Genomic DNA, 7604 nt, shown 5'->3' with positions numbered 1-7604 from the left:
TGCTAGTACAAGTTTTTTATATTTTGGAATTATTGATACAAAAAATAAGTATAAATAAGAACGTTATTTTAATGTTACAATAAGCTTTTAGTTCAATAAAAATCACAGCAAGAAGTTTGACCAAAATACCCCTCATTTGTTTCTTCTTGTTCGCTTTTCCCCCGTGTTCTTCATTCCTACAGATTGAATCAAGTTGACCTAATTAATCAATCCAATCAAATAGTAATGAATTCATGTTCGAATTCCAATCGAGAAGTCTATAGCAGACTTGTTTAAAATTTGGTTTGTAATGTGTTACGTGTGGATAATTTATGTTGCTATTATGTATAATTTATTTTTCATCGAAAAGTAGTTTTGAAAATATTTCAAGAACAAGATATTGGTAAATGGGTAACTATATATCAGCTTCGTGAATAATTTAACTTTCTACAAATCTACCCTCATTTATATTTTCCTTCTATTTCCTCTTTGTTTTCTCTCTCTCTCTCTCTCTCTCTCACACACACATATATATATATATATATATATATATATATACATATCAAACGTCATTTATATAACCAACACTTTATGTTAAAAAATAAATAAAGAGCATGAAATCATTGTTGTTTTTTAGCCAAGAACAGCAGATGGATGAATAACATTGTTGTGAACAGAGAATGTACATCTGGATGAATGACTTGCATCTCCTATGACCTGACATGCTTAAGACTTAAAAAACAATAATTTAGATAGTAGTGATATGAATGAAAGGTTTACTGTAGAAAAACTCACATCTCTGTTAATGTCACTAAATGATTGAATGGAATTTAATCGAGCACAATATGTGGATTTTAAGTTTTTCAAGTAAACTGCACTTGCAAGATGGCCGGTTGAATTCTCACTAATAGAAATAAGATAATATAAGCTGCTTAGTAATATAGAATAAGCATCTTTAAAATGAGATCCTAGTATCAAAGAAAAATACAAAGTTCAAAATTGTTTAAGATAACTGAAAGATAAATAACATAAAGAGTTGCATAAATCATTATTTTATAAAAAAATAATAAAAAAAAAAGATTAGTAACTTCAAAATTTAGCAATTATAAAAGAAATAGATAACAACGTTTCTTGTTTTCACATACTTGGGTGAACATGATTTAATTAGTTTGGATATAGGGGCAAAACATGAATGATAGCTTCACTTAGGCATTTTATCAAACACCCAGAATGCAACTTCTCAATTTCTTCTTTAGGGAGGTATGTTTCCTGATGAGGGCATAAAGGACCACTCAAATAAGGTTTAAATCAGTCATACATGAATAAAATTCTTAATCCATCTCATGTTTGTTAGATCTCTATTCATATCTGATTACGTAGATGAATGGAAGTAAAACTATAGGGGATAGGAGACATGGGTTGGGAAATACTTAAATAAGACTAAAGAATATACTAAAAAAAACGTTGAGCAACGGGAAATTAATAGATTGCAGCCACACATCTCTTTTGTCCTAAGCAAATCAAAGTATGAGAAGGTCAGAGCATGGTGCTTTCTTATCAGATGGTGGAGATGTTTCATCATCAACATCAGTAGAGAGGAACGACCTACATAAGTATTCGTAAATTGCTCAAGCGAGCCTCTCTCAGTAACATGATTTGGTCTGTGTTTGGAAGACAATACTGAATGGATTCAAACGATGTCAAGTGCGTGGATATGAGAAAGCTTGTAGATGAAGGATATGAGGTTTTGGGTATGCTTAACTGGACAGACCACCATCCATGGATGGATGATTTTGACTTGCGAGGGAAATTAATCGATTGTTTTTAAAAAAAAAATATATGTATCTAATTAATGCATAGTTTGTTGGTTTGTTCTATTTTAGGGAGTTTGTTGTTGAACTTGATTATATATATATATATATATATATATATATATATATATATATATATATATATATATATATATATATATATATATTATGTTTTTGGTCCTTGAGTTGAGTTGATTTTTAAGTTTGGCGCCAAAGGGTTTTGACTTTTAATTTTAGTCTTTATTTGAGGTTTTTGTCACATTTTTAGTCATCGTTCCAACTAAATGACTATATTTCCCTTTTTATGGTGTTTTTTAATTATTTTTTATTAATTTTAATTTTATATGATTATTAACATCTTTGAGCCCTACACAATACCTTTTATATCACATTGGAAAATGTTTAATATGCTCACGCAACCCCCCCCCCCCCCCCCCCCCCCCCCTTTTCAAACATTGGTTGGAAGAGACTTCGACAATTCAATCTTATTGCATAGTTAAATCATCTTTCTCAATCGGCGATGAGTGGCAGAAGGTCAAACAACATTATAGGACAAGAAATAGGAGAAGCTCATATGTAGTATATGCTAATGGAAATCTTTAAAATGGTTCTCCTCACTGGTTTCTCCTAATTTATTCAGAGGAACTATATGTGTAATTGACAGATATGTCAGTTAAAAGGAAGACGGGTCTAACAACCTTACCTTTTAAAAAAATTGGTTCTAAATATCGATTCAACTTGTATAGTTTTTAGGATCGTGTTAGAACACTTTTTGAAATTTGTAACTCGACCGTATACTTAGGATTTAGGGTTATATGAATTCAGATTTGTGATAATCCAAAAATCAATCTAGATTTCAGGCAAACCCGAGATTGTAGAAACACATAATACCTTTGTTTTGTTGAGTTTTTAACCAAAATGGGTAATTGAAAAAAATATTTACCAATCTAGTATAGTTTGAAAAATATTTACCAAACTAGTATTTTTCTTCATTTTTTCTTTCAATATTTCTATTGTTTTTCTATTTATTTAAAATATCGGCCTTTTTACTTTTTTTTTTTTTTTTGTATTTCAGTTTTTTTACTATTTATTGTTTTTAAATATCAGTTTATTATTATTTTTTCGTTTCAGCTTTTTTTTTTATTTAATATACATTTAACATAAATATGTAACACACAAAAGAGCTTTATTATTTTGGTTCATTATATGCCTATTTGATTAATTTTTTTTACCGTTTATATAGTGATTACGAGTTTACTTTAATTTGCATACCATTTATTTGTACATATATTTTAAAAACTTAACCCTTTACAGAAAAAAGTTTTTTCTCATGTCTTTACTTATACAACATTTGCATGCTTTTTAATTGAGTTTCTTTACATTGAAAATAAAATATAAAAAGCTAAAGTTTACATGTCTTTACATAAAAACAAATATGTAAAAACATAGAAAACAAATTTTAAAAAAATCTAATTTGTAAAACGAAGACATCATAAAATACATGCATAAAACGAAATATGTAAAAAATATTTAGAAAACAAATTTCCAAATCAATAAAAACTATTATTTCAAAACATGTGAAAAAAAAATTGTAAAAAAAATATACGGACAAAATTTGATAACACAACTATTACTTTTACGTTTTATATTTTGTTTTCAATGTAAAGAAACTCAATTAAAAAGCATGCAAAGGCTGTATAAATAAAGACATGAGAGAAAACTTTCTTTTTGTAAAGGGTTAAGTTTTTAAAAATATATGTATAAATAAATGGTAAGAAAATTAAAGTAAAGTCATAATCACTATATAAACGGTAGAAAAAAATTAATCAAATAGGCATATAATGAACCAAAATAATAAAGCTCTTTTGTGTGTTACATATTTATGTTAAATGTATATTAAATAAAAATAAAACTAAAAACTAAAAAAAATTGAAAAAAATAATAATAATAGTAAACTCATATTTAAAACAATAAATAGTAAAAAAACTGAAATAAAAAAAAAGTAAAAAGGCCGATATTTTAAATAAATAGAAAAATAATAAGAAATACTGAAAGAAAAAAATGAATAAAAACACTAGTTTGGTAAATATTTTAACTATACTAGATTGGTAAATATTTTTGTTAATAACCCCATTTTGGTTAAAAACTCGAAACAAAAGTTTCATATACTTTTAGACAATATTTTGGCAAAGTAACAGTGTAATAATCATCATTATCTTCTGCAATAATCAAAATGTTTATATAGACAAAAGGGGGTTAAAATTAGTTATTTTTTGTGGTAACCGTTGGTTTTTAGTGGGACAACTGTCTAGGTCTCTTTATCCGAGTGTGCACCCCGCACCTCTAAGCTTAAACTAAAGACAACTTTGAAATCAACTTGTCTCGCGTTAATCTCGATTATACTAAATTGATTGATGACACTAAAACCGCAACACGAACCATGGTTTAGATGCCTTTGACATTGTCTCCACCAAAGACACCTTGTCTAAAACCCCTCACTTCCACCGCTAAGTGGTTAATATTAATATAAGGAACGAAATAGCAAAATATAGAAGACATAAAAAAGGAAAAAGGCAAAAGGGCAAAACGATGAAATTTTTGCCCATGACATAACATTAGATACAATCCATCCACCTGCTAAGCAAGAACAATTATTTGCTTCATGTGGGGATGCTGATCGGGACATATGGGTAACAAAAATAATTTATGTTCAATAAAAATACCCCACATCACAAACATAGATATTAATTTATACAATTTAATATTCTAGTTGGACACATTAAATTGATTAAAGAATTTGTCAAATGTAAAACCACATCCTAATAAGAAAGCCCAAAAAAAAAGTTCCAACCCATGCGGGCTAGCTTTCTATTTATCATTACATGCCGACTGAGATGGCGAAAGGGAGATGGATTAGGGATATGACTAATTGAAGCATCGAGAAAGCGTGAGTACCCGAATTATGGATACTGTTGCTAACTTCATCTTTTTTTAATATATATATATATATATATATATATATATATATATATATATATATATATATATATATATATATATATATATATATATATATTCAATAATTTAGGTCCAATATATAAAATAATGTTTTTTTTTTCTTGTTACAACCCCTGGTAAAAATCTGTGGAATCAGAGTATCACACTAGTGTAGTTGATGACTTGATGAGGTAGGTAAACGGTCCATCGAAGGGGGGCCCTTGTGTATGTCGGTCATTGGCTAATTCATGAACTTGTCTGCCCTCCATTCCTTTCCAGTTTCCACTTCATTTACTAATGGAGATATTAAATGATTTTTTTATTTAATAAATATGAGTTCAAAATCAACACTTACTGTTAAAAAATATATATAATAATCGATTTTTTTTTTCATTCTATGAAAGTTAATTTGAAGATTTTCAATATATTTTTCTGTGCATGAATTCTTAAATATTTGATTTTTTTTTTTAAGAAAAACGGTTGTTATTCATGGTTTGATTATGAAAAGGTGCATTCGGTAAGCTAATTTCTTAGTTAAGCGATGCCATATTATAAAGGTAAAATTTATTGCATCTACTAAATAACTACATTGGTTGGCAAATATGGAACTTCCATTCCATTATGCAAAAAAATAATGATTTATCTATGTTACAGATAATAATACTTATTTTTTACAAATCAGTAAAATATAAAAAATATGAGAGCCGGAGGAGACAACCTAGAATGGGAAAGGAGACTGAAGAATGGAACAGGTTGAATGCGACAGTGGGTGGTCGGCGCTGTCAAAGACCTTTGATACTTTGAGCTGAAAAATCGATGGTTATGGGATTTTTATGATCCGTTCCTTGAGGCTTCTAATGGAGAGTGACAATTGTTGTTTACTCCGGGGATTTAAATAGGTTAGTTGGGTTCCGATTAAAATTAATTATTTTATTTGACATGTGATTTCCAATAAGGTTCCAGTGGCTAAAAATCTTGTTAATGGAGGTGTTAATTTGGTGTTGTTGACTTGTTCTGTCTGTTACTTGAATGATGAGGAGGTGGATCATATTTTCTTCAAATGTAACTTTTCAACACAAATTTGGAGTTGGTTTATCACCTGGAGTGGGTTGTTAGCTTCGATTCCTGGGGATAGACTGGAATTGCTTACGATGTTGGCAACCCCAGTTTCTGATAAAAAGAAGAAAAAACTCAAACTTACCCTCATTTACTCTGTGATTTGGTTAATCTGGAAAGCACGAAATTCTTTGATGTTCAACAAAGAGAGATGAGATCCCTTACGAATTGGCGGATGATATCCAGTTAGTTTCATTTAATTGGATTAAACATAGATCTTCTTTTAATTTCATTAATTGGTTTGTGTGGTGTATTGACCCTTGTAATACATGTACTCTGTAATTTTGTCTATCGCCTTGCTAATTTTTTTAATACATTCGAGGTTCAAAAAAAATTAAAATCAAGTTTATAATCAATATTTTTTTGGAACCGACAAACATATTAAAAAGGGGCCACCATCTAACAAGTGGCTAGATGGGGTAGAAAAAGAAACAAGAACAATACAAAGTTTTACAAGGAGATGAATGGGCTAATACACCACTAAATCCATATATAACAACATTTTTTTCCGCCTATGTTTAATCCATGTGTACACAATGGATTTTGCGTTATAAGCCACCTTGGTTGGGGACATGCGGATTGTTCTGAATACCAAATCGCACCTTGCTTTCCAGATCAGCCATAATGCTCGTAACAAATGATGTGAAGATTGTTCCTTTTTTCTGAAAATTCCCCCAGTTATCCACGAATGTAATTAAATCTACCACATTGCTAAGTTGAGGAACTAGGATATCACACCATTTGAATATCCAATGCCATATAGTGGCTGCAAAAGAGCATCGAATCAGGGCGTGATCTACATCGTCATTTTCAATCAAACATTGCCTGTATAGTGGGGATTCGACAGGTACACCACGTTTTAATAGAGAACATGCAGTTGGAATGCATCCCAAATTCACTCTCCATACAAAGAAGTCAACCATGATTGGAACATCATGCGTCTATTTAATTACCACGCCATCTGCCATTTGTTGTAAACTATCGATCATGCTTCTTAATGAATCTACATGGTAAATGCCATCCTCTGAAATATTACACTTTCGATCATCAACCTGAGATTGGCTGGAAATTTCCAAGTCTAGATGTCAACACATTTAAATCTCGAATATGCTCCATAGAACTTAGAGTCGCTTTCCACTTCCAATTGAGACCATCAGTCTTGATTCTTTCATTGACTCTACATATTTTACATTTCTCCATTTGATACAGGTCTGGAAATGCATTTTTGAGAGTGTCATTGCCACACCAATTGTCAAGACAGAACATAATGTCATCTCCCGATTTGACCTTTTTTATAACATCTTCAATATTAATACCCGATTTGAATATATCATCTTTAGTTCCTGCTATGTTGTTCTAAACACCTGTGATAACTTTATTGGATATGTAGTCTGAATGTTTGTTTTTTGAAGATTATGTATCCATGTGATGACATGATTCTATAATGTATTTTTTTTAAGTCCTTAACCTCCACGGCCACTTGACAATGAGCGATAAATTGAATTTCCTGAGTGACCCCAGCCCTATACCTCCAACCTCTTTTGGCGCTATCACTTTCTCCTATGCCACCCAACTAATTTTCTTTTTGTTTTTAGTACCGCTTCATAGAAATTTCCTTCTAATCTTCTTAAGTGTGTTAATAACCCTTACCGGTGCTACAAAAAGTGAGAATAAAAAGGATGGGAGACTTCCAAGAACTAC

General features: G+C 30.3%; 1 long non-coding RNA gene across 1 annotated transcript; it reads left to right on the top strand.

The window, feature by feature from the left end:
- Positions 1 to 4587: 4587 nt before the first annotated feature.
- Positions 4588 to 7236, top strand: LOC122196489 (uncharacterized). Its single transcript, XR_006188228.1, has 2 exons — positions 4588 to 4737; positions 5470 to 7236. It is a non-coding gene; the product is annotated as an uncharacterized LOC122196489 (long non-coding RNA).
- Positions 7237 to 7604: the final 368 nt, after the last annotated feature.

The sequence above is a fragment of the Lactuca sativa genome, chromosome 2 (genome assembly GCF_002870075.4).
Source record: "Lactuca sativa cultivar Salinas chromosome 2, Lsat_Salinas_v11, whole genome shotgun sequence".
NCBI lineage: Eukaryota > Viridiplantae > Streptophyta > Magnoliopsida > Asterales > Asteraceae > Lactuca > Lactuca sativa.
This window is presented reverse-complemented; position numbering and strand designations above follow the sequence as displayed.